The sequence below is a fragment of the Branchiostoma floridae genome, chromosome 4 (genome assembly GCF_000003815.2).
Source record: "Branchiostoma floridae strain S238N-H82 chromosome 4, Bfl_VNyyK, whole genome shotgun sequence".
NCBI classification, from domain to species: domain Eukaryota; kingdom Metazoa; phylum Chordata; class Leptocardii; order Amphioxiformes; family Branchiostomatidae; genus Branchiostoma; species Branchiostoma floridae.
The window spans coordinates 1,582,901-1,610,427 of record NC_049982.1 but is presented as its reverse complement, the minus strand read 5'-3'; the positions used below and the strand labels follow the sequence as shown (position 1 = coordinate 1,610,427).

General features: G+C 41.1%; 1 long non-coding RNA gene across 1 annotated transcript in view; it reads right to left on the bottom strand.

Moving 5' to 3' along the window:
• Window positions 1-1,935: 1,935 nt before the first annotated feature.
• Window positions 1,936-27,527, bottom strand: part of LOC118414696 — a 29,264-nt gene continuing 3,672 nt past the window's right edge. Inside the window, exons 2-3 of the long non-coding RNA XR_004831010.1 lie at window positions 3,461-3,531; window positions 1,936-2,004 (exon numbers count right to left, since the gene is read on the bottom strand). This is a non-coding gene — a long non-coding RNA (uncharacterized LOC118414696). The remainder of the gene's footprint in view (window positions 2,005-3,460; window positions 3,532-27,527) is intronic.

Here is a 27,527-nt window from a genome sequence, read left to right as displayed (position 1 = left end):
ATTGATTAGTAAGGGAGGAAAGAAACTAGAAAGGTAACAATTGCAAGCAAATACAGAATATTACCTTACACCGACCACCCCTTCCTGACCTTACTCGGGGCGGGCGCCAGGAGTGGTTCGTTAGCTTCTAACGTCCTCATCGATGGCACGTTACGAGGAGGGATCAATAAGGTTTCGTCCTCATGAAGATAGAATAAGCACAACTCTGATTTCGATGAAAAGCTTCGTAAATTGAAGCCCTTTCTTAGAAATCCTCCAACTTTCAAATCATTGCAGTCATTGCTTTCCAGGCAACGTCGTTTTGAAAATCAGTTGGTAAGTTGCGAGAAAAACAAGGATGAATTTTGTTCAGACATGTGTGGGTCGAGTTACCCATGCCGTAAATTTTTTTGCAGACATTTTCAAAATGTTTGATAATGATTCCCTTCCTATTCTAATTTGAAAGAGGTAGGTGTCTGACTTTCAGAAGAGCAAGTTGGGCCGTACACCTCAGGTCGCAGCTTAATTGCCCATGGCCTTTCCTTTCTCCCTTACCTAACGTTACTGGGTGTCCCCTGCAAAGTTATAATCACAATGACTTGAATTTGGTACACAATCATAAAAGACTTAATAAATGACATCTATGCTTCGAAATCTTAGTTGTGCTCATTATTTCAGGGTGAGCCCGAGAACTTATCACTCCCAGTTTAACTCTCAAATAAGCAGAGTGAATGTTTGCTGCTCTACTAGCTACAGACAAGCTGATGATAGTATTGGAATTAAATAAGATAAATCAAATGAATGAATGGTCAGGGCACAGGACGTAGATACAGGGCGTCAGTGATCCATTTCACCTTTTTCATGAATCACTATTTTTACAACAGCACAAGAATGTTTTACCACTGCCTTTCATATGTTGGAACAAATTCAGAAACAGAATACATAAAGGAAAAACCCACACTGGCGCACATGACCGAGTCTTGAGTGCAAAATCTATTGATGTTTCTGCATAAGGGGTATTTTACTTTATCAAAAAGTCACAGCAACAAATCCAACATCAATAACACTTTACTAATGTCATGACCTATGGTAGTGTCCAGTGGACCTTTCTAAGGCCTTGAAAGATTCACAACCGTGGTTACTATTCAATCGAGGATGAGTCGTTCTGGCTTGGGAGGATTTTAGCGGTGCCCGTGAACTGAGTGATAAATAAATGCTGCAGCACGATTTATAATAGATTAAGCTTTTTGGGGCAGTCTTCGGAAGAATAGTGTAAGCGACCAGATTTAGAAACACGGGCACGGCCGTACAGGCGTTACCGTCTCATCATCGGAAACCGGAATGTATGCCTCTTAATAATAACAGCATTTTTCTGAACCTGAAGGAAACCTGGGGCGCCGTGACGCATGCAGATCCACGTTTGTCTATTCCTAACGAAGCTTGCGCCTCTGTTGTCGCAAAGTTTAACACGACTGTTCTCAAGTCATTACGCGTCAGAGCAGCCCTTTGAAGCCCTTGATTGCAGGCCTTGAGTGATTATACACATGGCCCGGGAATATCTTGAGGCGTTAGAATCCAGTTTTATCTATTTCTCGTGTGCGCCGTGAATCTTAACTCAGATGCACCGTTTTAAGATGCCTCTTTAAGATTCACCAAGCATTGGAGAGGCGTTCAAACGGCGCATGGGGAAATCTTAATGCATAAAGACCAAGTTTATGTAAACCCGTCCATGTTGTAAGGTTTATAGATACCCGTGCTTGTTGTGAATCTTTACTCACCATGTTTACGTTTACTTTTGAGATCTGGTCATACTTAACAGTTACTCAATTTTCACTTCTGAAATCTTGTCGATGGCGGCCGATATTAGCTAGATGACGTCATAATGTCGTCATATAGCATGATAATGGCACAAAAGTTGTTACCATAATTTTGGCCTACAAAACAAACAGTTACTCACCATGTTGACTTCTGAGATCTGGTCGATGCTGGCTATGGTCATGCTAAAGCTCACCTCGACCGGAGGCCCTGAAAAGGAGAAAAGAGGCAATAATTAGCACATGATGTACACCAGTGCAACTGGTTAGAGTGGCGATAAGTCAAAATATTACATGGTATCCGTGAATAGTTTCATGAGGTTGGTATGTCACTGAATGAAGAGACTCCTTTTTTAACACAACCACAGCTTTATTTTCACCGATGTTTCGGTGACCGTCCGTCACCTTCCTCAGCGAGGTTCTGTCTGGTTCTGAACGGTGAATACAAAGCTGTGTTTGTGTAAAAATAGTCATTTTATTCTGTTACTTGGTAGTTTTTCAGAATCGCAATTTGTTTTGGGTTAAGTATGTCTAACTATCGGTGATGCGTCATTTGACACGTTGTATCGTATATTTTGGCATGCCATTGAAATGCATTTTTTTCTATATTGCTGATAGAGCAACGTTAGGTGAATAAATTATTATGGATGGAGACTGTTGACAAAGCAAGAAGCATTGTACAAGTTGCGAATTTTGGGTCAGTAGATTTTTTGCTGCAGGTACATTTATTTCTGTTTTAGTGCATAATTTGCTCTCATTTTCACACCGTTTACTAGCGTCCTTGGAAGTTTCTACCAGGTTCTTAATAGTGATAGCGTACAGCTTATATGATTTCACATCTGTCCGGTCTAGTATTGCAGCCATAAAATGGTCGTAAATGTGTCGGTTCGTATCCTGAACCACGCGACCGAACCGAGGAAACTACAGCTCTGTCGGTAGATCGTGTCCATTTACAGTAAATTGCCTTGTCCTTAATGGCACCATAACTCGTACGGCCGAGCCAGCAGGCAACGTGAGGAGTGTCACGGCAACACTCATTACCTTATTACCGTAAAACTGTGTAACAGTAATACATGCAGTCTGCAGTTTCTCTCGGTGAAGATGTCTGTAAAATGTCCTGAAATATGCTTTGAAACTTTACTGATACAAAATTGGTCTCAACTATCCATTTGAAAAGAATTGACTTCATACTTCGCTGCAGCGATACATAAAAATCCGATATTTTGACCTAATGAAATTGTGCAAGGATATGAATATGTTTACGACAATAATAAACCAGGCTGCTTTCTGAAAATAAAGTATCCATCCGTGTTATATGCCATAAATTTCAATTCAATTTGAATCGTTCTTGTTGATAAGTTGTTGTAGAAATTGTCATTTCATGAGAAGATACGCCCGTTAGCATCATAATCGAAATCTAATCTAATGTTCTGCTAGAATGAACTAACCAACATTTTTTGAGCTGCATTTGAGTCCTTGGCGTAAAAATCTCATTTGTACGCTGAAGTGAGACACTAAACGAACCACTTATGCTGTTATGGGCTTTCATGAGTATTCCTATTTTTACTGTCTTAGTGAACTTTTCAGTCATTATTTCCACATTTATCAGTCGTATGGTTTAAGATTACGTCTACGTTCCACACAGGACATTGATAGGTGGTACTCACCATTGAAGTTTGGTCTCAGGTTTCGGTCATATCCTCTACTCTCCAGCATCTTGATCAGCGTGTACTCGGACCTGGGGTGAAAACAACGCCGTTAGAATGGCTACAGTCAAGTGGATATTGTGGTCTTGTTAAAAAAAATAGTGGCAAAAAATGTGCAGATGTTGCCACACTGGCAGCACCAAATCCATAGGTGTTTTTGGCACCTTTAGACAGATAAGCCGTGAGGCTCAGTGGTTGTCACACCATCGTCATGGGGGCAGGGGCATGGCGAGTATCAAACTTGGGACCTACTGATTCTGATTCCAACGCTCTAGCCGTTACGCCACACAGACACCCGTGGTCTTGCTGGGGCACAGATATCATTAAATTGAAGTAAGATGTATTGAAGACAAATTACGTTCTCAACAGATAAATGCAGTCGTGTATAGAAATATGAAGACAACTGAAACGAGTACTTGAAATTATGTTGAAATCACCAGAGGACATTAACCAGAAGATGCTCACTGTTCGAGGTTACGTCATTAGTGAGAAAATATATGGAAAAATTATACAAAAATGATACTCTCTAAAATACTAAACTAACGGTATGAACTTGTTACAACTGTGATCAACATTTTTTCTTTTCTGTATTGTGCCGACAAGTCCAAATTTAAGGATACTTGTACTAAATGATGGCCCCGTTTGTAGCGTTCGACCCGAAGAAGGGCCCGCTTTTAAGATTGAATAATTGATATTCATTTCATCGGTTCACTAAGTAAGGTCGCACTTGTAAGGCGTCTTGGCGTATAAGACACAGTTATAAAAATCTCAAGAGTTTCCAATTCAAGACGGAGAGATCAAGCTACCATGATTAATCTACCTTATATGCAGTATACCCATAATCTAGCTCAGTTCATAACATGCAGGTAATATTGTGACTATAATCTGGTTCTTATCTTCCTATTATAAAGATGATAAGAACTTCTCGGTACGAGTCTTCAGCAGCGCCGCTCAATGAAGTGTGAAACAGAATCTGACAGATGTGATGCTTGTTGAGGTATATGACTCCAACCTTTCTTTCAAAGTTCCTTCAAAGCTAATGAAAAGGCGGATTCAATTTCCCTTTTTATTAGTTTTTCAGTGGAAAATACGCACAGCCAGTTTAGCTGCGCTCCAGGGGTTAGTTATCTATTGCATCAATCTCTCTCACGCTGAAGATTGTGGTATCCTGAGGCAGAAGGAGACAAATGTACTGCTCCGTGCGAACAAAACTTGCTTTTCTTCAAGCAGAGTGGTCTTCGCTTCCACATTGTGTCGACGAGGCGGGTTCCCATATGATAGCATACATATTGTCGGATCCACTGATGTTTATAGTCTCAGTCAATTTCGCGGTATTGAGGCAAGCCCACACCAAATCAGCACGGCACAACCATGTGGAAACTGCACTCTACAACGGGTTTCATGAAGAATCAGTACAAGCAGTACAAAAGCTTTTGTACGGATGAAGTGAAGATGACAGGCACTCGCCGAAACGTCTACGGAAGAATTAAAAGAAAATTGTGTAACGAAGAAGACTTTGTTCAAATGATCTACCAACCTGATGAGACTGTTTACGGACTAATGTATCATATTTACACTTTTGACTTTCTACACTATTTATTGTCAAATTTACAAATGAGGTCCAGAGAAGCTGGTATGTTTTACGAATGAGAAATCTTCAGTATTGATGACTACCTTTACACCCTACGTTACAGAAAGAGAGAGATGGTTTATTGACATCAAAATGTCATTTGAATTGTTGATTTTTACAGTCAGGATTACAATCACTAAGTGGACAACATTAAAACCGTTGGATTAGCAAAAAGATATCTAGATATTAACTTGGTTTATTTCCATCGCACCAACATTTTTTCTTTTAATTTTTATTAAAATATTTTGTCACTGCCCAAATTTCAAATCACCAATCCTTGTTCAGAAGGTTTAAACGAATGAATGAAGACCTTTATTGCACATTTTTGCCACACCGGGATAAGTTAAGGTCACAACAAGACATGTTGAAAAGATACAGTTCACAGATACAAAATGAGACTATTGCTGGATAAATTAAACTTCTCCTCGCTTTTCTCTTATAGTGGAGATAAAAGAGCAGATGTGCTTCATGATCGATGGTTTGTCTAGTTGCATTAGGAAAATGAATTTTTGTACAGAACTTAAGTGTATGAAATAAGGAAATTGGTTTTGTATAACCTTATACATTTCATTTCTCTCTACGGCATACAATCTGCACTTTACTACAAAATGGCGTTCGTCCTCTATTTATCTAAATTACAATATTTGCATAACCTTTGTTCCAGGTGTCTTCCTGTTTCAATATGAAGTTTATGGCAGCTAATCCTTAGTCCTGTGGCAGCATTCTTATCCCTCATATTTTCATTACTAAGATATTTTCTTCATTGTATGTAGTTTTGAATAATCTATATGATCTTAACTTATTTAAACAGTAAAAGCTTTTGTACTGATTGTACTGATTCTTCTAAGATGTTGTACGGATGAAGGTGACAGATAGTCGCCGAAACGTCTACGGAAGAATTAAATGAATGGATGAATGAAGACCTTTATTGTACATTTTTGCTTTTCTAACAAGCTAAGTACAGGTCAATGTGAATAGGGTACATCTCCTAGTGATTCTAAGTACAATCTGTGAAAACTGTGATACATGACTGGAACTACAAAGTCTAAAGTATACTAGTACTACTACTAGTATGTACAGGTTCAACTTCTTCTCGCTTCTTTATACAGTTGTAAATGTAGTTGCAGGTGGAGTTTAGAATACATGGTTTGTCTAATTGCACTAGAAATGTAAATTTTTCAGTGCTATTTAAATGCATAAAGCATGGGAACTTATCTTGTACACATTTGAAGAAGATATTTCTCTCATCGTTGTATAGTGAACAGTCAACAATAAATTAAAAGAAGGTTATGTAACGTAGAAGAATTTGTTCAAATGATACATTAGTGCGAAAGAAGGTTTTCACCTTAATGTTACTTAGACTGAATTTAAAAAGGCTAATCTATTCACCGATTCCCATTGCTAAAGCATACCGTAAACTGCAACTTCTCAGAACCTCATTTGTGAACCTTGACAAGAAAGAGGATGACAGGTCAACTTTGCACTAATACGATGCATTAGTACACAGCAGGTTTCCACCTAGTGGTGCGTACCTAAAGCCCGGACTTGGAATTGGACCTAAAATATTTAGGTCCAACTAAAAAAAAAAAAAAACCCTGAATGTCCGGAGCAAGTCCGGACTTGCAAAAAGCAATCTGTCACTTATATTCCCTTTTTTTGTTCTAAACCATTTAAAACCTTCCATAGACAGTGAAATTTGCACTGAGACAAAAAACTTTTCGTGTTTACACTGGCTGTATATAATTTGCATGTATTTTTCGCATAGCATTTCAATTCATAACATGCAATTTTATACGCACCATCCCCCCTCCCTCTCAAAAAAAATTTCTAGTGCACATAATATGCAATGATGGGTTCAGGTCCGGACTTGAAATCCGAACATGAACCTGAACTGCTGGACTTGAATCCGGACCTGAACCTGAATATGAGTTTAGGTACGCACCACCATTTCCACCTGAAGGTTAGTTACAGGAAATTGAAAAAGTCTGTGCTATTCACTTTCAGACATGGACCATATGTCAGATGAAGACGAATTCAGTCGTCAGGGTTGGGAGGATAAGTAGGTTAGACGGTTTTAAGGCTTTCGTGAAAGAATTAACGTTAATAGGCCCTCGGGGAACACAAAGGCTAAGATTGACACAATTCCGGGAATATAAAGCTCAGAGTCGCCACAATCAGCATATGCAAGTCACGTCCTTCAAAAATACATAAAAAAGGTCTGCCAAGGTGGTTTGGTCTACCAGAAATGATGAATGAATGAAGAAGCGTCTCCAAGAATGCCTGCATACATGCTTATATGACTATCTAAATACTCTTGAAGCCATCGCCTGAAATATCAAACGTGTGCACATCACTATTGCCTCCACTTCCGTATCTATCTATTTATGTATCTCCAGTCTGGTCGCTTCAGTTGAATTGTTCAACTTTTTACTCGTCTAGTAACCACAAAGTTGATTAATGAGGGACTGCACGAGCCCGGTAGCATGTCTAACTTCATTTCCACCAGGGAAACTTTGTAACGAACCACAGCGGGACAGGTCCTGTGTGTGTAAGTTCGCTAGTTTGGTGAATCATTGCCCTTATGGGTCTGGTATCCTTGCCAAGACGATCCTACAGGGCACAATGGAGGGAGGGCGTCGTCGTGGACGACAACGGAAAGCTTGGCAGGATAACATCGTTGACAGGACGTCCCTCAGCCTACAGGAGAGGTTAAATCCGGCTAGGGAAAGACAAACCTGGAGGCAACTCTCTATTTTCATATTCACAGACATGGAGGTCAAGGGACTAGGTAGGTAGGTAGTCCAACCTCCTGCACCTTCCAAGAGGGCGACTCTCTCGGGCAGGCGGACGTATCTCAACGTTCTGGGGTGAGGTCGAGAAAGACAACGTTATTAGAAGCTTGTACTATACAAATACGGCTACAGACACCGTAGCTGGTGTGTTACAACAAAGGGATACTATACTGGCTTTATAGATACTAAGTTATCGCACATTTTGTATGCTTAGCACACAGAAGAGAGTACTGAAGATCATACCTTCCTTATGCTGTGTGCAAACCTGTAATTAAGTGTAGTCTTTTATTGAAGCCACTTTAAACATATATCTCGTGTAATTACTCCGAGGTAATAAATCCATCCATGCATACAAGTACAAGTTTCAAATTGCACCCGAGTCCTACACCGTTAGTGGTTGTGTTCTAGTCCGAGCAAAGACGTGGTAATTATTACATTTGACACCACACAAGGTAGTTACAGGAGAACGTGGTTAGACTATGAAACAATTGTTTAACTTCCCTACTAATACTAAGAATTGTGGAACCTTCGCTGTTATTTTTAGACTGAAATTAGTATTTCACATTGGAGTGGACGCCATGACCGTGACCATGAATTGAGTTAGCCATCGGTGGATTGTTGCCAATGACCGAGGATCTAGAGTCAAACCCGTGTTAAATACTCCGCTCAGTGCCGATAAGACTCGCCCCAAGTTCAGCCCCGGTTGTCCGTAATGAATATAAATGTCGGCGTGTTTGCGCGGTTGATTGGAACTGCCCCCGGGGCCGCTGCGTAGAATGGAAATGGATGGTCCTGCTGACGGTCTGACAGATCCAGCACAAGGCAGATTCTAGTGGTAGCTTCTTTACACTGTTAATATACAGAAAAAGAGCACAAGGTAGGTTCTATTGGCAAATCTATTGGCAGCTTCTTTAGACCGTTTATCTAAAAAAAGGAGCAGAATGCAGGTTCTATCGGTAGTTTCCTTAGACAGTTTAGCTACAAAAAGGAGCACAAGTCAGCTCCTATTGGTAGTTTATTTAAGATGCTCATCTAAAAAAAAAGGATCACGAGGCAGATTTTACCGGTTGTTTCTTGAGGCTGTTTATCTAAAAAAAGACCACAAGGCAAGTTCTGTTGGTAGTTTCTTTAGACTGTTCATCTACAGAAAGGAGCACCAGACTGATTATATCGGTAGTTTCTTTAGACTGTTTAATTTATCCAAGTACCCCATTTCACTACTCGGCAATCGCAGAGCGATCAGCACTGCATTTGTGTGACCTTTGCAAGATTGATTTCATAGTTATAATATGATGCAAGATGCTACAGTATGAATCAAAAGAGAACGTTTTGAAAGCTTGCTGTATCCAAGAAATGTGTTGCATGATCTATCGAATCTTTGGTTGCCCAGTGGTCGCATCACGATCGCAGACTCTTGTGTTAAGATAGTAAAAAGAGACGACCTACAAGGAGAATATGTGATCATGTCCCTTGTGACTCTCTAAGATGCCTTCATGTCTATGAAACACTTAAATTGAAAAGTAAAGACATGTTAGATTGACCTCATTTAGATAACAAACAAGATCACTGCTGAAAAGGAATTCTTATGATACTCTGAGCAGCGTTGCAGTTTTTATGTAGCTTAACGCAATTTTGGGTTTCCACTGGAAATGTATTTTGATAAGTTTTACTATCACTTACGACAGTCGTCAAACTTTCTTATAATAATGTTGAAATTACATTTCAACGACGCCAGCTAATAACACTACTTTGCTCCGAGCCATAGAACCCAAATTGCAATAAGTAAGATCATAATCTAAAATTTCTAAATGAACCTAGATTGTAAAAATCTCCATCAAGTCCACCACTACCTAAACACGGTTCTGGCGCAAAATTGCTAATACCGCTTTTCCACTAGGATGGCGCTCTCACCGCGCTCTCTCTGTGACCTATAATTTGACAGATCGCTCAACAAATTATGTAGAAAAGAAACAAATCTTTTTAAACTTTGTGAGTTTTGCTGTCTTCGCAGCCACACTTTTACGTTTTGTATAATATTCCCAGTGTGAAAGTGAGGGTTATATATATTCAAATTACGTCGCAGTGAGAGCGCAGAGGGATGGCTGTGTAGTGGAAAGGGGGCCTAACCTACTCGTAATGTCAAAGTTACAACACCCGAGCTCCAGTACCCTCCGGACGGCTGCACCGTCATTACCAGAGGAATCAACGGAGAGGCCGGAGATAATTGAATGTTCTCATGATGTGTTTTCGGATATCTGGCAGCTGTACAGCTCAGGGGATTTCTTCACGTAGGATTTCTCCACACAGCGGCATATACACCTTTCTCACGCGGCGGCCATGATAAATCTAAAACGAGTTCAATGCGGCAAACAAAAGACTGCCCATTATAATTAGCAGTTCAACAAATGACAGCCTGCCAATTAGGAAACTTTAAGCGACCAATAAGTGAACGGGCTGCATATCCGTCAAAAATTTGCATTATTATGTTTTTATTTTGCATCTCTTAAGGGACTATGGGATCAGTCTACACTACTCTAAATTGCTACATCTTTCGGTGCATAACACTACTTGTAATATTTATTATTCTATCTTATATCATGAGAATTTGTGTGGTTTGGGGGAAAACTAAATGGGAACTGATTTTAGAAATAAGTTTTGTGTATTTGCCTCATTGACCTCGTCTTCAGACTATCATGGCCGCCGCGTGAGAAAAATATTTTGTTTCCTGTTACGGTACTGACAAAAATGGAATCGACAGGTATGGATTGTAATGTTTTTTTTTTTTTTAAATTCAATCGAAGGGTCCAAAACAAATGCAGTTTAGCAATGTAAAGATTCATGATCCACAGGCACTACTGTAATTATATAATTACACATTGTACAAGCACAGGCATATCAATTAGCTGAACAAATAAATACAGAGCTTTAGACACATTCTCGCATCAACTGTTCAAAGCTTTAATCAGTTAACAGTGTGCGAATTCAGAAAATACGGTTTGAATTTCATCACTCAGACTTCATGTCGAAATTGGTCCTGCTAGTAAAGGCATGAGGAAGGATTTGAATAGGATCAGCCGACAAACACAACATTTTTCCTACGCCTAATACTGTAAATGCATTTAAGTTCGCGGGGATTTAATTTCGCGGTAGCGGGAAATTGGACTTTTCGCGGTGGTTTTAATTTCGCGGTAAAACAATAGACTGCAGTCTAATATCATAATAGAAAAATGTTTGCGGTGGATTTAAGTTTGCGGTGAAGTGGTCATCGCGAAAACCGCGAACATTAATCCACCGCGAACATTTCTGCATTTACAATATATTGACCAGAGGAACCGTGCTGATGTCAGCATACCGGAGCGGGCAGGATCGATCCACGCTGATGATCTAATATCTCAAACGTCCACACGTTAGACGGAGTCAATCTGTACCCCACTTAATGACAATGAGATTGGCTTCCTGGGGTCATGTGTAGCTGACACATTTCCGGCCAGCGACCCTGCGGTTTACATTAGAGACACTGTATATCTGACAACAGTTCTTATGGTTGTGACCTAGAATTCTTCTTCTTTCATACTGCCTAGCCTCAATTTTTTGAGATTATTGGCAGACTACGTATGGGTTAATTACAATACAAGTGACCGGTACAAATAGACATGGGAAAATGAAGGAAAAATGCTAAGGGAAATGAAAACAAACTGATTTTCTGTGTGCAAAAGACAGGAAAGGTAAATTAAGTGGGTTAATAGAACACATATTTACATATATACAAGACGTGTGGGGGTGGCTCAATGCAGCAGGGTCCTCCCCAGCTCAGTTTTGAACTGGGAGAGAGACCCCGCCTCCGCCACACCAGGCTCAAGTCCATTCCACTCTCTGATGGTACGAGGGAAGAACGAGAGCCTGTAGTAGTTGTTCCTGCTCGCGATGACCTAGAATTCATACGGCAGGCTTATTTGAACATGTCTTGAGTTAACGATGATTCAATCAAACAGCATCAAGATTCCTAACTATTTGGTCTTTTTTTCGTCGAAAAGATTAATATGCTTTTCAATTCTTACGCTCTGCTTCTCATCCGTCTTAGTTGCCTGTTTCTGCACAGGATGAACTCATAATGCCTTCATATCAATTAATTATCACAAATAGTAGGCCAATTTTACAGTTAGTAGCTCTCTCACGTTTAACATAGTTTCATCTTGTCTTCAATGTAAAGCCAAAGTTTATGTTGAGACGTGAATTAGCTAGAATCTATATCCATATTGCATTATTGGAAAGATGGATCATCGTCTAATTTGATTTACAATGGAAATGCAAAAACCAGCTGTTCTGTTGCATGTAACGACAAGACACGGTAGCTGACCCTTGACATCAACGCACGGTCCTGCACGTCATGTTACCGGTCATTCCCCTACATCATCAGCCGTGATGTGTGTATACTACGCCTGACATTTGTCATCGCGCCACATCAGGTGGGGTCACACATGCGTATATATTCAAGTCCGTTTGAGGTGCGATTGAAGCCTTTAGTCTTTACCAGGCTCCACAGGTCGCGGGAAAAATAGTAAAAATTGGACAAATATAGATACATAACATGGAAGATGAGTGAGCTGACCAAGAAGTATAGTTAGCGACCCAGCTAACAGTTCTATCAGCGGATCCGGAGCGTAGGGATACGCCCCAGTGGTGACATAAATCAATCAGGTTAAGGCGATGTTAAAGTGTAATATATAAGAATTGTACATTGTGATAATGTACGCTGAGTAAAAACAATGGAACTGATCCCAATTTGCCAGGTGAGTTTCGCCTTCGCAAGGTCACTTCTAGGTGCATCTGAACTGACCCTACTCGTTACAACACTCTTCTGTCCAATAATTTACCATTATATTTTGACAATTAACCATTTTTGCAAACTTTTACTGTCCATAGTCCCGTAGAATACTATGGCCTTGGCTTGTTGGGGCTAACAAATTTACACGTTACAGCGTGTCAAACTGACCAGTTTTACAGCGTTTGGTCAGCCGATGTGAAATATAGGAAATCCAGTCTGAGTATTCTCCATTCTATAAATAAATTGATTTGAATGCTAGTAAGACATAGCCATACTGGTTTAAAGTGGGTAAAGAATGCTTAGAACCAGTAGTATAAACGATACGTTAAACTCAACATGTTGATTTATTCTTGAAATAGTTGAACTGTAATTTCCAACACAAAGATTGGACTCACATAAATTTTCGACTGCACAGCATCAGTCTTTGTCAAGGAATGAACAATCTACTGCTGTCGTGACGTCACGTTATGCAGATAGAACACGTGACTCCGTGAGCAGTGGATTATAGGTTGCAGGAAGTCTATGGCGCCCACCGTCTCTGTTCAGGGATGGTTATAAAGCTTTGATGTAAATGGCTTCTTGGAAAATTTGCGTGAGTCCAATTTCCGTGTTGGAAATTACAGTTCAACTATTTGAATAATAACTTCTACCAACACATATGAACTTTCCAGTTATGTTGATTTATTTATAAACATTTAACGGTACGCAGGTTGATTCGTTTGCATTCACCTGTCTGTTTGTATAAATGGAGAAGACCAAACGAACTTCTCAGTGCGTCGATGTAGGTTAGACATCCAGATAGTACGATACGCCCAAAAGTAGTTACTCAACAGCAACTGGCTATGATTTTGGAAGCATTCAGACGTTGCAACTAATATCCACCAGTTTCCCCAGTGCCACTGATTCCAGTTGAAACGTCTGACTGTTTCCAAAATCATAGCCAGTTGCTTTAGTAACTACTTTTGGGTGGAACTTTTCAGTGCTTTTGCTGTGTTGATAGGTGGTACAATCATAATTATATGAAAAAAATATTATTCCTGTGGTTTACACATTTATCTCATAGATCGCCTGGCGTTATGAAAAGTTATCACGGTTCCTTGTACCACAGCAGAGGTCAGCACGGCAGGTGTTCAGAGCACACGGCTAATTTGCTGAGATCGACGTGACGGATGATGAATGTTATCAGGTACGGGTCAATCAATGGCCGACTCTCCTCTGTAATTGTACACCCAGACCTTTACCCTCCGCCCGTCCGCTCTGACAAACGTGTCCCGTTTGTCTTCGGATTAAGTCAGCACGACGTTCATGTACATCCTGATGAATGTCAATCAGGGACGGTTTGCCGTTTCAAATGGTCGGATATTAGGACAAGAAAGTGGGGAATCCGTCTTGGAAATGAACACAGCTTTCACCTTCATGGTCCATAGGACTGTCAGAATTAGATTATTCGTCAACTTTAGGGGAAAACGCCAAGGAAGATTATCAAAACATTTGGGTATGATTTCATCTGTGCAGTTCCGAGCTGAGCAATTCTTTATTACAGCAAAGGAATGGTAGAGGTAATGTTATCATAAAAATGGCGTTTCGGTAGAATATGTATTGGACGTATCCTCTATTTGATTTCCACGTCCGTTTAGCACAGATTCAGGGACGGGCAATGGCATTAGGATGTGAAATGACATAAAACGCTTCAATTGATTTTCAGAAAATATCTATCGTCATGAAGCTACAACAAAACACACTGAGGAACGTCACTGTTCGTTCACCAGAAGGCCGTTAACTTTGTCGATCCTAAAACCAGAAAAAAATAGTGTTTCTGTAGAATATGTATTTAATCCATTTTCCATTTGATTTCCGGTTAGGTTTAGCACAGATTCAGGACTGGCAATGACATTAAGATGCGAAGTAACGTAAAACGCTTCAATTGATCTATCGTTATGAAACTGAAAAAAAAAACACTGAAGAACGTCACAACTCATGGTTCAGAAGGCCGTTAACTTTGTAGCGCCCTTGCCCTGCAACCAGAAAAATGGTGTTTCGCTGCAGCTTAGTAAAAGGCCAAGCGTAATGAATTATGAGTGAAATGGGATCCCGCTGTAAATATAGAGCGAGGCAGCAAATACAGTGTTATGCCTCGGTATACTGGCGAGTGTCTTCTTTCCCGATATGTTCGGTTTAATGGGGAAACTGGCTTCCTTTTTTAATGACGAGAAGCCTTATGATATTTTATAGGGTGTTCAAAGTGACCCCCAATATAAAGAATTCTTATCAGGGCCCCATATGGCATCGTCTGTCACAGGGCCCCCATTTACCTCTGCCACTAATCCTTAGTGAAACACTTCACATCATTTTCTTTTACTGTAATAGTGCCGATGTTGTTCGTTAAAAAAGGTTACGAAAGTACTTTTAAACAATAATAGTGTAATTCTAGTCATACAGAAGCTAATATTAGTTCTTGTCACATTTCAGCTGGGATTACTTACTTACTGTGATAAATAAAATTATAAATGTAGAACTTGGAAAGTGGGCTGAGCTGTTGGTAATAAATTAAGTCGTTTGTCCAGAAAAAAACCCGATACGAAATGATGCAAAAAATCTGGAAACAGCACACAACTACCAACAAGTTGAAGATCTCATACCGTTATGACATTTTTCGAGATTTTGTAAATTGTTACGAATGTTTCAATAATTCTTAGTTGTTAGGCCAAGGTAAGTTTCTCATCATGTTGGTCTCCCGTTACACCATGTTTTTTTTACTCACATTCCCTCACTGTGCAATATTCAAACAACTACTGACACACACCAATGCAAAGAAACGTACTGACCTAAACAATACATTCGTTTTCACGAAGGTAACGAAACATGTCTGTGCTGTATCCTGATACTGATAGGGTGCAAGAACCCAGTAATCCCCGCCACCAAGCAGTACGCGTACGGCTCTTAGGGAGTGGCGCACCTGCCCGACGAGTTAGGAGCCAACAACCAACAGCCACAGACTAATGTCACCTAGCCTGGTATACGTATCCAGCCGTAATATAGCTCCCGAGTCTCTTCTCTCCTCTTTGCATTAGTAATGGCAAAGAGGAGAGAAGAGACTCGGGAGCTATATTACGGCTGGATACCAGGCTAAATGTCACCTGTATCAAGATAAACACCTCACCCCGTGCCTAAGCCCTCAACTAATTGCGTTCAAGCCCGCAGATAAGGGATAGAAAGAAGCAATGTTACTATTGCAAGTTCCATGCTGCTGGCTCTAGTATCTAATGGACCTCCTGCGCTTCCTCATTGAGTGGCGCCCCTGCCCAACAAGCTAGCAGCCAAAAACCAACAGCCAGCCACAGACCTATGTCACCTCACTCCATGCCTGAGCCCTTAACTAAGTGCGTTTAAGCTCGCAGATGAAGAAAAAAAAAGAAGCAATGCTAACACTTTTGCCAGTTCCATGCTGCCGGCTCTGGTATCTGATGGACCTCCCGCGCTTCTGGCACCATCAGCAGAACGAAAATGAAGAAACAGACTCTGTATGTCCTGCCGCAAGCTGCCTTTGATCCTATTATGAAGAAGACTTCCCATGCAGAAAACAACATTCTCGGATAGTTAATTGTTTAACACAGTGTGTGACTCCCGTAATTTCCGGGGATGATGAGATGTGTGCAGTACTTTGTGAAACGTGTTGTTCATGTTGTTCCATGAGCTTCCGTACAGGAGATTAGTAAGCCTTATCTAAGATTCCAGACGTCTCCCTGTGGTGATAAGCTGACAGATTAAGGACATTTCTCACAATGTGCCTTCAGTGTGATTTCTTCTGCCCCATGCATCAGCCACGCATCCCAGCTGCAGATCGCACACAGTGAATGATGATGATTATGATGCATCGGACCATGTCACAGGTTTAAAACCCAGAGCATTAAAACTACTCTATCCCGCTAACTACTTATGATACAAAGTTTAGGTGAACAGTAGGGAGTGATTCCTGTACTTGTGCTCCATTCCCCGATGGTGTAAGTTATGATCATATTTCAAACATCGTGTCCCTTTCATTTTGACCAGTGTTAAGCCTGTAAAATTAAATGTATTTATGTATTTTAATAAACACCAATCAATGTTTCTTTATCGTTGAGTTAACATACTGTAATCATGATATTGATATAATATAAGAAATACATGCTATCTGAAATATCATATGCCAAGCCAAAAGAGATAAAGCTGAATCTGAATCAAAACACCACCCGCCAACTTCTGCTGTGACATGGTACAGGAAACTGCAAGCTTATTGCACTCTAACCAGAAAATGTGGAAGAGAGGTAAGGATTGTTACACATAGATGTGCAACTACCCTCAACAACATATGGTGTCTCTACCAATGACTGACTACTTATTCAGCAGACGTTTGTGCATGTTTATCACCTGCCGTGCATCAGGGGCACTTCGCCAACACTGTGAATGATGATCACAATGCCCAAGACAATGTCCAAGATGAAAACAAACACCCGCTAAAATCTGCTGTGACATTGTACGAGAACCTGTGAGCTTATTGCACTCTTACCAGAAAAAAACAGAAGACTAGAAAGGCCGACATTTGCTTAAGAGCAAATACAGCATATTTCAGCCATACCTCTTCCCACGCAACATTGGACTGTTCCAAATCACCCCTGCGCAAAAATGGAACATCCTCTTAACAGTACATTATCCCCCAAAGTGGACTGGTATTGTGAATTGATTCCAGGTAAAAACAGAGCTTGCTTCTATTTTTCAGAAAATGACAATAATCACACCTTCCATTCAGAAAGTTTTCATCATGACTGAAAATTGTTGAATGACTTCATGTAATGTCATTAACAATTTTCAGTACGATAACTAGGTGTAAGTTTAAAAAAGTATAAGCTCCTTGTGATGTGGGTACATTTATTTTTGCAGTGAACTTTTTTTATTCAAGTAGGGCATACGATTTAATAATTACCAAGCAGGTGCAGGTACTGTAGGAGCGTTTGTTTTCTTCAAGCTGTAAAACTGTTAAACTGTTTTACTTTGTATGCAATCAGCCATCGAGCCTATTCTTATTTTAGTTTAACAACTTCCTGCCAGACCCGGAAGATACGATTGAACCTTGTTCGAGGATTTATTTTCGCCTGTCTGGTCAGTCTGTTCATACCCTGGCACTGAGAGTGTTTTATTGGGCTGAAACTCTGGCAGTTTAAAGTTACTTACAATTTAAATGTTCAAAGTTTATGTCAAACAACAACAGCACTAGGAAATATGGCCACTATAGACAGGTGGTCACTATAGAGAAAATGCTGATCTATTGACTAGGAGCCATACGTTACACATGATTTCAGTACACTGATCATTAATCATATAAACATTGCACAGGTAAGCCAATTGTTTAGATGTACAATTAAGTTCAAATAATTCTGAAGAGAAATATTGATGAGAAAATAATCATTCTCGCCACTGTCTAACTTATAATTACGTATCAAAACTAAACGCAGATTTTCTAACTAACGCACCTTTCGCCGACTTCATCAAAGGACCGCCGGCTATCAATCAAACACGGCTGCTGATTAGACTTAGAGTTTCAAACAGTCATGTGCTGTGTGCCAGTTGACAGCGAACTTCATGCTACGTGATGTTTTACATTGCTTTGACCTTCTTTCCTACAGCGGTGCTTCTACAAAATATTTAGACTGTAACACTGAGTCCCACATGTTTTATAGAATAGAATTTGACGCAGAACAGCGTTTTTTGCTGGGTATTTTTCTTGAAACATGTCCGTGGGAATATCAGCGAGGCGGCGACGTAGGGATATCAGACCGTCAACAAAAGTCGCACGGCGGCTAACGGCGCAGCGAAGATACTAGCGCTGTAAATAAGCGCTTCAACTAAGGATGGCAACCCGTACAATATTTTTGTATACTGTTGAGCTAAGTAAAGTTTGTTGTTTATGAGGTTTTAGTTGTCTTTGAAGCTTTGACCCGAAATATTTTAAAGTCAAACTGCTGAAGAGAAGTAAGTGACTGCTACGGTTATCGTAGATATGGCCCTAAAAAAACTGATAAAAGAAGCCTTCTCAATAGTCTAAAATGCAAGAGCTTCCGGGGGGGCTTCGCCCACCTGGCCCCCCCCCCCCCACAATAGTCTAAAATGCAAGAGCTTCCGGGGGGGCTTCGCCCACCTGGCCCCCCCCCCCCCACAGTGGCCCTGCCCCTGGACCCCGCCAGGGACATTCGGCGGCCCCCGTTAACGTATTGTGTGGTCCCGCTTATGAATATTGATTAGCCTTCGCTTTCCTCTTCGCTGATTGGCTGAACCATAAATTGAATTAACTCTTCCTGCCGGCTAGACGCAGGTGCAGATGTCGGCTCTGTGGGGTGAACGTCCGAAAGGTCTGGCATGGAGAACGAAAGAAAACCAATTTCCCCTAAAAAAAGTGCTGTAATTAAGCCTTTTACAGTACTTTATGCCAAAAATTTTACTTAGATCATTTTACCAACTATCTTATGCCTATCTATACCAAATGTTACTCATACCAGGGTACAGGGGTGCAAAATATACCGTTATAAGACCGTCAACAACAGTCGCACGGAGCTAACAGCGCAGCGAAAAAACCATCGCTAGCGTTTCAACTTCGGATAACAAGTTACAAGTACTGTTGAACTCAGTAACGTTAAAGTTTGTTTTTAGTTGCCTTTGACGGTTTGACCTGAAATAGTGTACTTACGCTAAACTCCTGAAGAGAAGTTAAGTGACTGCTGCGATTATCATAGATATGCCCCTAAGAACTGATACAATATAAAGCCTTCTGAATAGTCTAAAATGCGCGAGCCTTAGGCGGGCTTCGCTCCCCCTGGCGGGAACACTGCTATATACGGGATCATGAGGCCCCGCTTATGAATATTAATTAGCCTTTGGCCTCCTCTTCGCTGATTGGCTAGGTCTTTGATTCAATCAACTCTCCGGCTGACGCGCACAGGTGTGGCTCTGTGCGGGGTCACGGAAGGTCACGTCAGGAGGCCAAAAGAAAACAAATTTCCCCTCAGAAAAGTGCCAAAATTAATCATTTTAAAGTTGTTTATGTCAAAAATTTTACTTGAATCTTGTTACCAAGTATCTAATGCCTATCTATACCAAATTTCAGGTCATTTAATTGTAATACCAGGGTACAGGAGCCAAAAGTGTCCTTTTTTGGTCAAAAATTGGCCAAAAATCGCAAAAAATAAGCCTTTTGTTGCACTGTACACCAAAGGTGTTATTGAATTTATATGAAGGTATTATCAAGGCACATCTGTGTCAAATTTCAGCTCATTCGGTTGCAATACCAAGGTACAGGAGCCAAAAGTGTCCTTTTTTGGTCAAAAATTGGTTTAAAAAATCGCAAAAATAAGCATTTTGTTGTACTGTACACCAAAAGTGTTATTGAATTTATATGGGGGCATTATCAAGGCACATCTCTGTCAAATTTCAGCTCATTTGGTTGTAATACCAGGGTACAGGGGCCAAAAGTGTCCTTTTTTGGTCAAAAATTGGTCAAAAAATCGCAAAAATAAGCATTTTGTTGTACTGTACACCAAAAGTGTTATCGACTTTATATGGGGGCATTATCAAGGCACATCTCTGTCAAATTTCAGCTCATTTGGTTGTAATACCAGGGTACAGGGGCCAAAATATACAGTTTTGGTCTAAAATTGACCAAAAAAATCTCAATAAAATCATTTTAGAGGCAGATATGAAAAAACTGAGAAAAAAGCATCAAGGTATTGGCCCATTCTACCCCTGTGCCAAATTTCAGGTCATTCGGTCCAGGAACGGCGGAGATGAATCACTTTGAAGATTTGACAGGAGAAAGAAGAAAGAAAGAAAGAAAGAAACATTACGAATACAATATATTTCACCATACTATGTATGGCTGAAATATAAAAACACAAAAGTCCCCCCCAACGTAAGAAAACAAACTTATTTAAGGAAGGAAGGTCAGTGTTGTCACACAAACAGATGTGCAACTGCTTTCCGCAACATCTAATGTCGCCATCAATGATTGATTACAGACTCAGCGTGCGTAACTTGTGCATATTTATCACCAATACAAATTGTCTTCAGCCTAAAGTTGTCTTACAATACAACGTTTCCTATTGGACATCTAAAATTATCTTTGTTCATAGTTAGAGTTTAAAAGACCTGTTTCTTCCAAATCACTTCAGTGTCACTGACGAAAACTGGTGGATGCCAGTTGAATCGTCGGACCGTTTCCAAAAATCATATCCAGTTGCTTGAGCTTTTTGACTAAGGTCAGGGTTGTCACACACAGATGTGCAACTGCCCTTCAAAACATCTAACGTCTCTACCAATGATTTATTACAGATTCAGCACGCGTTTGTGCATGTTTATCACCTGCCGTGCATTAGAGGCGCACTTCGCCATCACTGTTACTCCTCCGGTACCCACGGGAGGCCGGGCGGATCTAACACTTTACTACAGACGACCTTTCCTTCCCTTTCATCCCGTGATGTACGAGTTGATGGTCTCAGGTTTTAACCGGAGGTTTATGAGCCCCAAGTTATACACAAACACGAGCTGGACTCAGGAAGGTTGTTAACACCTTACTGTATGAGTACGACCTTATCATATATAGCTGGAGACAGATTCCACTTAGTAATAAAACTATAGATCTCAATGCGGGAAACTAGCCCTGAGTTCTCACGGTGCTGAAAGTACGCCGCTGCTTTTACAGTGATGGAGGGGTTCCCCGCTACCGTCCCCAAATATACAGAAACAGAGCTAGACTCAAGAAGGTTGTTTATACCTTACCGTATGAGCACGACCCCTTCATACGGCTAGAGACATGGTCCACTTAGCAATGAAAGTATAAATCTCAATGCGGGAAACTACCTCTTCATATGCCTAGAGACAGAGTCCACTTAGTAATAAGACTATAAATCTCAATGCGAAACAACTAGCCTTGAGTTCTGACGGCACTGAAAGTACCTCACCACTTTTACATGATGGAGGGGTTCCTCCAAGTGATACAGAAAGTAAAGAGTGAAACTGTCCCCAAGTGATACAGAAACAGGGCTGGACTCGGGAAGGCTGTTTACACCTTACCGTATGAGCACGACCCCTTCATACGGCTAGAGACATGGTCCACTTAGTAATAAAACTACAAATCTCAATGCGGAAAACGACCTATTCATATGGCTAGAAACATGATCCACTTAGTAATAAAACTATAAATCTCAATGCGGGAAACTAGCCTTGAGTTCTGACGGCGCTGAAAGTACCCACTGCTTTTACAGTGATGAAGGGATCCCCATAGAGACCTGGATTGCCCCCGGTCCGGGATGGGAAGCTAAGGTAAAGGCCGTCTTAGCGTTAGCATTTCTACGGGGAGGTCACAGGTCACGTTTTACAGGCATGGCTGTATAATGGGTTCATTACCCTCTGACCCCTCCTCGCTGTGCCTCAGGCGGAAAGCTCGTCAGGAATACTCCGAATGACACATAAAGGTTTCCTCGCTAGTTAAACATTTATGAGAAACTTTGTTTCACCGACGCAGACTCTAGAGGTTCAACGCCCGGGCACTTCCCCGCTCTGCTGGGTTCTTGACGGCGCTGCGACAGAGAGATGGGAGAGAGCACATAGCGAATTTCATCATGCGTCAATAAGTACAAGAAAGTGAATGTTTTTAACACTTTTCTCTTATTTTGTTGAATTCGGTCGTGTTTTTACAGTTTGCTTTAGATAACAATTATGTAGTAGTAACGCAAATCCAATTCAGCTCGTAGGTTGCAGAGCAATCGCCGCCTCATGGCATGGGCAACATAACAACACCTGTCTTTCTTCAAAAAGGAAAACTACTTGGCAACGTATTTTTCCATTATCCCTTAGGTCAATAAAAACATTGTGGCAATTGCCTATGTAATAATATTCCAATGTTTCGCAAAGTTACAGATGTTATGATTGCACAATAAAGAATACCCTACTAAAGAAAATACCTTGTTACACGAACAATTACAGTATGAAATACTCTACCTAAGTTTTGTCAAGAGAACAGCGTTGCTGCCTTCCATCTGTTTCACATCCCACAGGAGAGGCATTGGCAAACGTTTGTTTGCCTGGATCTTCTTGAAACTACAACAAGGTCGATTTTCTCGTTAAATTGATGCGTCCAAATCCATCGTCCTGTAATTTGTCTAGAATCGCCATATGTCAGATTGTTCCTGCTATACTTGGACTGTTTCTACTGAGTTATTGTGCCTTCTGAGGCACGTCCAGAAGTAGGTCCAACTCATAAGTCACTCCGCACGGATCGATGCGCCATCATCCTAGTTATTCTAACGGGCGCGACTGTCAGAGTCACATCGCTACTGTTCCATCAGGAACGCGTGGCGCTAGGCGTGGCGTAACTGGTAGAGCTCTAGAGGTCCTGAGTTCGATCCCCGCCCTGCCCCCAACGTTGTGCCCTTGGGAAAGGCACTTTACACGTCGAGCTTCCTCACTTTACCCAGGTGAAAAAATGGGTACCTGACTTCGGTCGGGGAGGTAAAGGACTACCTTCTGTCTGTACAAGCGAGACTGTCTGTGGCATTGTATATATAAAACACAAAACTTGAGTGCAGTGTCACATTGTCCTCTTCTTTCCAAAAGCACAGAGTAAAAAAAAAAAAAAACTGTCCCATCGTCAGGCACCGCGGCGCACAATGACCTTTTCCCTAAGCTCCGCGATAAGGGCCTCGCGTGGTGATGGGATAGAAGATTTATCCGGGTGCAAATTGCGTCTAGTTACGGAAGTTAAAAGGAATACTAAAAGGATGCCAGAAGGTCATGGAAAGGTCAAACGGTGCCGTCCTCAGATGGCATCTGACGAGTCAAGGTACTGTAGTACACACATCCTGGCATATCAAGGTACTGTAGTACACACATCCTGGCATATCACTGTACTGTGGTACACACATCCTGGCATATCAAGGTACTGTCACAGTAGTACACACATCCTGGCATATCAAGGTACTGTCACAGTGGTACACACACCCTGGCATACCAGGGTACTGTAGTACACACATCCTGGCATATCAAGGTACTGTCACAGTGGTACACATATCCTGGCATATTTTCCTGGCATACCAAGGTACTGTGGTACACACATCCTGGCATACCAAGGTACCGTGGTATACACATCCTGGCATACCAAGGTACCGTGGTACACACATCCTGGCATACCAAGGTACTGTGGTACACACATCCTGGCATACCAAGGTACTGTGGTACACACATCCTGGTATACTAATGTACTGTGGTACACACATGCTGGCATACCAAGGTACTGTAGTACACACATCCTGGCATATCAAGGTATTGTGGTACACACATCCTGGCATTTCAAGGTACTGTGGTACACACATCCTGGCATACCAAGGTACTGTGGTACACACATCCTGGCATACCAAGGTACTGTGGTACACACATCCTGGCATATCAAGGTACCGTGGTACACACATCCTGGCATATCAAGGTACTGTGGTACACACATCCTGGCATACCGAGGTACTGTAGTACACACACCCTGGCATATCAAGGTACCGTGGTACACACATCCTGGCATACCGAGGTACTGTAGTACACACATCCTGGCATACCAAGGTACTGTGGTACACACATCCTGGCATACCAAGGTACTGTCTCAGTGGTACACACATCCTGGCATATTTTCCTGGCATATCAAGGTACTGTGGTACACACATCCTGGCATACCAAGGTACTGTGGTACACACATCCTGGCATATCAAGGTACTGTGGTACACACATCCTGGCATATCAAGGTACTGTGGTACACACATCCTAGCATATCAAGGTACCGTGGTACACACATCCTGGCATATCAAGGTACTGTGGTACACACATCCTGGCATATTTTCCTGGCATATCAAGGTACTGTGGTACACACATCCTGGCATACCAAGGTACTGTGGTACACACATCCTGGCATACCAAGGTACTGTGGTACACACATCCTGGCATATCAAGGTACTGTGGTACACACATCCTGGCATATCAAGGTACTGTAGTACACACATCCTGGCATATCACTGTACTGTGGTACACACATCCTGGCATATTTTCCTGGCATATCAAGGTACGCTGGTACACACATCCTGGCATATCAAGGTACTGTGGTACACACATATTGGCATATCAAGGTACTGTGGTACACACATATTGGCATATCAAGGTACTGTGGTACACACATCCTGGCATATCAAGGTACTGTGGTACACACATCCTGGCATACCAAGGTACTGTGGTACACACATCCTGGCGTATTAAGGTACTGTGGTACACACATCCTGGCATATCAAGGTACTGTGGTACACACATCCTGGCATACCAAGGTACTGTGGTACACACATCCTGGTATATCAAAGTACTGTGGTACACACATCCTGACATATAAAGCTACTGTGGGAAACAGAATCACGGTATAATGCCGTGTGCGAAATCTGGTACAGCCATAGAGGACGATTGTTTGCAAACTGGATGCTTTAACTTCTTGAGAAATCCTGGTTAATAACTTATTCTTATTGTGGTGAATACATAGAACAACGACCGCGATAAGGTTAATATAGTCATCCACCGTGTATAGGGCACAGTTTTGAGTTGAAACCCCTCCTCCAAACACTCTCTACCTCACCTACCAGGTACCCACTTTTACCTTCAGGTGGAGTGAGGAATTCAAGTGAGGTGCTATTCCCAAGGGCACACCAAGAGCACAATATTAGTAGCATGAAGAAGAAGATTCGAACCAAACACTCCTAAGTTACGTCAGACTGCCGCAAAGTACACATAAGATGTACTGGTATTAGTCGAGAATAGAATGTCATTGACACTATCCATTTTGTATGAAATGATTACTTACATTATGTATGCTCTGATAATTTTGACTGAATTATTTGGCCTTTTCCAAGTAGAAGAAGGCTGCAATAAAACATATTCATTATACATCATTCCTGCGGCGCGCGGCAATTATACATAAATAATGCACATTAAGTACACATTATGTAGTTTGTTTAACGATCACGTCAAATTTATAAGAAATGTCATTGCCTTTTGAAAAGATCAGGGTGACAGTGATGGCTCTTGGCACGGCTGGGTGGTGAGGTACATTATACATCATCCCGTCCTGGCACCCAGCTGCTGTGGGCAAGATGCGTGAAGGGCGAGGACACTGTCTCTGTCGCGACATTCTGGATTTGTTTCACTTTGTACTCTGTGTTTCTTCCGACTTAAATCTACATCCATTGTTACGTTATTAGTTTACTGCTGCTATACAGCTAGTATATAGTAATCAGCATATAGCTAGTTGTATTATACAATATACTTAAGTTTGCCATACATTGTATCTGTTTAAAACGTTGTGCAATAAACATTAACTTAAGTTGACTACTTCCAGACACGGGCGGAGCCGTAAGCGCGTATGAACATTTGTACATGCACCTGCCGACTAATGCGTCTCTCTGTATGTTTGCTCTGTCCTCTTATAGGAGATTTAATTCATTGCGTTTGCTGTGTTACATTAGTACCGTTTGTAAGGACATCTATAGATTCAGGGGTCCATTAGTGATATATGTTATTGATTTATCAGAAGTTTAATCATGTAATCTGTCTCTTAGCAACAATCTTCCTGACAGCTACCACCTCCCTAATGGCCTACAGGCCGATTTGCGTTTTCATCAATAGAGCTAGACCCAAACAAACAAACAAACAAATATACAAAATAAACAACAGACAAACATGGTCTGTGTGCTGTCTCAAGAGTAGTATTCAAGTAGTCTCTTTTTACAATAACATTTATCACTATCCATTGTCACATCTATGTTCCCAATGTTTCTATCACGTACTCGCAACTAGCCTTCGGGCTTGACGTTTGATGATGGCTGAATTGCGCCGACATTTCATTTCCGTAGTACAAACAGCTGTATCAAAATCTGGTCACACTATTAAAAACTTAACAACATAAACATCTGCATGCATGAACTCGCAAATGTTGCCGACATGAATTTATGTGTTGTGATGTTTAGTTTGTAGGGGAAAACCCAAGAAATGAGACATGAAACTTCGTTTAAAGAAGAAATGCGACTTTTCAACGTTTGCTTAAAAAGTCTTTAAATTTGGTGCGAAACCAATTTAACGAATGGACAAGCTCTTAATTAAGTGCTAATTAAGACCTCATAATTAAGCCATCCACAACATCCAACTGGTCAAATCAACCTTTTCAGTTAATCAATTCTAATCGATACATCGGTAATCTCTTAGTGCGCTTAAAGGTAACTGATGTAATAACCAGAAGTAATTGTTTGACACATTATCAAAATTTGCGTTCCACGTCATTTAATCTGATACTCTTCGTAGGTAACGTAATTTCTTTGACGTGCTTAACACTAAAACCACCGTAGCTTTTTTACGATCTTACCGTATGGGGTCAAAACTGACCCCATAACATTTTGTACAAATACACTCCTTTTGGTGACTCTTTTTGTATATATATGTATACTGTAGTTTCATCAATCTATTTTGGAGAGTTTGGCATGATTAGGTGTGAATGATTCTACGGTAAGTAGTTGCGTAGGTGTGGGTCCCAAATTTAGCTATAACAAAAAGGCACATTTTGCTAGGGTCAGTTTTGACCCCACTGGACCATGCATAAAGGCCCCCTCTCACTTGACGTGCGGCACGCTTGCGGCATTGCTGCGTTCGGAAGATGATCAACGAATTTCACAGATAAAGAACGAATTT